A 5,533-nucleotide genomic window follows, 5' to 3' on the forward strand; every position below is an offset into this window, starting at 1 on the left:
TTCAGGCGCCTCCCGACTTCACAGACACCGGCACGTTTTCGGGAGCCATACGCGTAAAGAGTTCACCACTACACGCACGTCCGGATGCTTAAGTGTCCAGAGCAACAATACGCGCGAGGTGCCTTTCTACCAGCCACGTTTCCATTTACAATTGAACGTGGAAAAGTTGGTGGAAAGAAAAGCGATGAATGGGGGCCTCACACCGGCACTCTGAGGGAGCTATTGTGGCGCGAGGCCCGTATTGAAAGGCTGAGGTGAGGCGGAATGCGTGTAGTTTGAACACATATGGAAACCGTGCCAGGCAGCAGCGCTAACAAAAGTGCGGGGAAAGAAGAGGCCATGAATAGGGAAGACTGGTGGATGAAAGGAGCCCTTTTGTCCGTGACATAATGAAAGACATGGGACAAATACCGGCCATTCAGCGCGAATCGACGTTTATTATTACCGCGTGTAACGAGATCAACGCGGGCCCTATTCACCCTGATTTGGCCATTGTCTGATGTAAAATTGAAAACCATTCACCGAGCCCGCCTAGCACCGAGGGCTGTTGAAAAGCACTACAGTCTGCCATTGAATTGCCCTATTCAGCGTTGAATTGAAGGTAAATAAGCATTGCACCGTGGACAGACTAAACCCCACCAAGCCGTGTGTGTGTGTGTGTGCGTGTGCGCGCGCGCGCTGTGAGCTTCTTTTCTACGGGAACGCTGCTTTCCTAGGCGAACGCGCTGTGCCCGAGGTATTGGAGAACGATCGACCCGTGAACGGCCGAATTAGCGCACACTTCACTCACAATTAGCATTCGTAATCGGGTCTGACGCTGGCACAAAACCCTACCGACGTCATATTTGATCCTTTGTCAGTAGCACACTAGGTTTGTTTCTCCCTACCCCACCCCTCGTTTTTTTTTTTTTCATTTTTTTTTTTTTTTTTTTTTACACTCCCGGCAGAATGTCAGATTTGGTGCCAAGTTGTCGTCAATAGTCGAACTTGTGTGCGTCTGTTTTGCTTGAATACCACTACATCGAATGTCAACAATCTCATTTGTTGCCTATCCAGAACTACTTTATTTTCTATCGCTAGCTTTGGTTTACAGCGACGCGTTTTGCGAGTCCTTTTCTAAAATGTTGTTGCATGAAAAATCTGAAATTAGGTACGCTTTCTTCCCTTCGGGTTTTATATAAACACGTTGATTAAAAAGCAGGTAACATCGATTTCTCTGTCATTGCCGTTCTCTATACTTCAGCTTTGCCATTATACGCATGCTTAAAGTGTCCAGCTTGACAAGAATACAGCGCAAAGAGTGTCCCCGAGATATTTTCTTTTCTTCATTTGAATGTCTAAAAGTTGGCAAAATCAGAAAGCAATAAACAAAAAAAAAAAAAAAAAAGCAGACGAAATTGCACATTATCATATACTGTAATCGTATTTACTGCAAAAGGTAATGGTAAAATATCATTTCATTTGCCTAAATAAATATAAAATATTTATTTTGGGGAATTTTATATATTTGGGGGGTTTTATATAAACGCGTTGATTAAAAAGCAGGTAACATCGATTTCTCTGTCATTGCCGTTCTCTATACTTCAGCTTTGCCATTATACGCATGCTTAAAGTGTCCAGCTTGACAAGAATACAGCGCAAAGAGTGTCCCCGAGATATTTTCTTTTCTTCATTTGAATGTCTAAAAGTTGGCAAAATCAGAAAGCAATAAACAAAAAAAAAAAAAAAAAAACAGACGAAATTGCACATTATCATATACTGTAATCGTATTTACTGCAAAAGGTAATGGTAAAATATCATTTCATTTGCCTAAATAAATATAAAATATTTATTTTGGGGAATTTTGTAGAGAAATGTTTGGTACGGTGACAACTGATAAAACACCACTCGCAAAGGTGGGTTCGAAGCCCGACAGAGACGTTAAAAAAACATTTTTATGGCTTCAGTGAAATACGTGCTCCAATTTGTCCATGCCAAATAAAGATTATCACAAGCACCAATGCACAATATAATTTTCGGGTTTCCTTAAAAAAAAAAAAAAAAAAAAACGAGGAAAATAATACATAATGTTTTAATTATTTTTAATTTTAAATTGTAAATGAGTTATGTAATTTCTTGAAATTTTCTTTTAAGTACTGTACTCGGTAAACATTGGCCTGAGCAATAGCTTGTGTTGCGTTGGCCGTAAATCGTTCTCTGCGTGTTGTAAAGATTAAGATTCATTTACTTAAGTAATTGCGAAAAAAAAAAAAAAAAAAAAAAAACCGCTTATACAGCGGCACAAATCTCATCATCGGTATAGACGAAAAACTTTTATTTTTGATTGGAGTCTTCAGTATTTAAAGAAAATTTAAATATAAATTTAAAATTTTTATTATCTCGTATCGGCTGTAACATTCTCAATCCAACCTGTATTTGTGTGTATTTTTGCTGCTCTCGCGCCTTCTGTTTTAGCAGGGAGCAGAATTTTGCAATAGTTAATGTGGGGGGGGGGGGAATCATTTCATAATAAAATAAAAAATAAATAATTTGCCATTTTCGTTGTGTGATGGTGTCCGCGAAACATAAGGAACCTCTCTATTTTTAGGCGCGTTGGCGTATACTGTACTGTTTGCGTAAAGCGCCTGTTCTTTTCGTTTTGTCCTCATGTAATATAAGTCGTCTCCCAGAGGATGAATTTTCTTAAAATTTAATATTTGGCTCTTTTAGGAAAACTTGTTCAGCCATTCCAAATTTCCATTAAAATTGAATAGAAATCTGGCAATTATTATTATTATTATTTTTTTTTTTATGCATATAACCATAGATTATGGTTATATTGGTGCTCTGGTTTATTCAGACAATGCTTGAGAACAGGACCATTATTGTTCGCGATGGCAATCTGCGCTACACCAGAACTATTACAGCTGGAATCCCACAAGGCGGGGTCCTGTCCGGAATCTTGTTCTCAGCTGTTCTCGTGCCGTTCGTGACGGGATATCATCACCTTTGCTGATGACAAAACTGTTTACTCCCATCAGCCCTGGAGACACTGCTGAATACATCAATGCCTTAATCTTTCAGAAAATTCGGAACCTTGAGGCCTTCCTCTCCGGTTTCAGACTTCATATCAATCCTGCAAGTCAAAACAGTTGACTTTCTCTCTCAAACGGAACCCAACAATAGTGCAACCGATTTTAAGAGAATCTGCGATTTCTGCCGGTCAACAACATGCAGATCTGGGCGTTATTTTTGATCAAAAGCTCTCCTTTCTACCGCACATAGACCACTTGCAAACAAAGTTCTGTCGACTCCAGTGGATGATTAAACAACAACTAATGCACGTCCATAACCAGGCTGTTGGGTGCAGATATATTAAGACATGTGTTTATCCGGTTATACTCTATGGCGCCGAAGTCTGGCCTTGAACTGCTACGACCCATCTTAGACGATTTTTCGCGGGGTAATTCTGGCTACTGAAGTGAGCCATAAGGAAATTTCGGCATCCTCCTGCACCAAGGACCACCCAGATGGCGGCAACTCTCAACATTAGACTAAATAAATCTTTATTTGTCCTACCAAATTTAAAATATAGGTGTACATTGGTAAGTGACAAATTCCCTTCACGGCAGAAAATGCCAGGAGATTTTCTGCCATCTAGACGTCTTCCAGCCATCATTCACGAGAGAAGACTCGTCTTTGCCATCAAAATGATGGTCGGCATTATTTCAGTACCAGATTTCTGGGCTAACTGCGGATGGAGGATCCCGGTTCCAAGCCTTAGGGCTAATTCAGTTCTTCAAGCCATTCCAAACCGGTTATAGTTATCTGATCAGTTCCTATCCGTGCAAGCCTAGTGGTCAGGCGCGCGGGTGTATCAGTACACGTGCCTTGAATGACCGGGGTTCAAGCCCGTGACTGCTGAATACGGTGCTGTTTCTTGTATTCTATCTTGTGAACTCCTCTGACCGTTTGGTCGTCCCGGAGTATAAACAGAAAACTTAAAACTTAAATGCTGCAAGACATACACTCCTTGGACGGCGGCCTCTACAAATTTGCAGCCAGGTCACAGGACATTAGAACCTGCTCCCGAGGACCTATCCATCGCTGCCATGGATCCATCACTCCAGTGTTCAAACCTTTCTGGAGTCATAATGCTGTTTTTTTTTTTTCCCCTTTTCATCTTTGTTTATTATGTTGTGTAATTTCTTTTATGTAAACCCCTGGCTTGTAGCCGTGAAGGGAGTTGTATACAGCAATGTGCCTTCTGTACATAATAGAGTTCGTCTTCTTCATTATCTGTATAAATAAATAAATAAATTTTCTGTTTATACTCCGGGACGACCAAACAGTCAGAGGAGTTAACAAGATAGACAGAATACAAGAAACAGCACCGTATTCAGCAGTCACGGGCTCGAACCCCGGTCACTCAAGGCACGTGTACTTACTGTATATTGTAACTGAAGCAGTGGATGACGTAGCCGAGTGGCCAGCGGCGTGAGTGCAGTAGCATGCGCTCTTTGAACGGACCGTGGTTCAGCCCTATGCTAAATGCGATTAACATTTGTAGCGATGTAGTCCCGCACGACCAGAGTGATCGTGCGGGACTATAAACAAGAACATTTTTATATTATTTTTGTTGCCATGCGCCGATTAGAGGAATCATCGAGCAATATAGCGGGTGCGCAGAAATGAAATGTTCTCCATTTGTGCATAAAAGTCTTTGCTTTTTGCCCTTTTTTTTTTTTTTTTTTGTGCATTTACTAATTACATAAATCATGAATTATTACTATGTGGTGCATATTATATTAATCGCGGCAGAAACGTCAAATACGTGTTATATCTCAATTGTTATTTTCAAGTATTTGACCAGGAATAAATAAGTAAATGCATTACGAAAGCGTTGACAATATACCACGATTGTTTAATTTAATAAATCACGGAGCCTGAAATATGTTTGCATTTTGTGCGCTGTTCATTATAAAGTATTATAAAGCGAATAATACATTGGGAGATATGTACAGTGAGGAGAAAACAATTACTTTTATATATTTTTAGTTAACCAATTAGTAATTAATTTGTAACAAAAAATAATTTAATTTTCGCTTCTGTTAATCGCACAAAAAGAAAAAAAGTTTAGTTAAGTTAAGAAATAAACACAGTGATCAAGCACAAGGGTACAAAAGTACACGCTCTTTGAATGAACTGTGGTTCAAGCTGGCATGACGACTGAATACGGCAGCGTTCCTTTATCGCTTTATCTTGTGAGCCCCTCTGAACTTGAGGTTGTAATACCGGAGTAAAGACAAAAAAATATATATATTTATAAAGCTCTAACGCGCCTGATATGTGAGCACTGCGTAATTACGAGGAAAACGTGCATTGTTTTTATCTTAATTAAAACTCAAAGCGCTCATCTGCACTAGTGTACACACAGCATAGCCTGTGTAATTAGCGAAAAAAATATATTAAATATTTTCGTGGATTGGACATTGCACATAAATACACAATCTCTTGATAAGCAATACTTATGGAAATTTATATATTGTATGAA

Source organism: Mastigoproctus giganteus, chromosome 1 (assembly GCF_048544385.1).
Source record: "Mastigoproctus giganteus isolate SK-2022 chromosome 1, ASM4854438v1, whole genome shotgun sequence".
In the NCBI taxonomy this organism is placed as follows: domain Eukaryota; kingdom Metazoa; phylum Arthropoda; class Arachnida; order Uropygi; family Thelyphonidae; genus Mastigoproctus; species Mastigoproctus giganteus.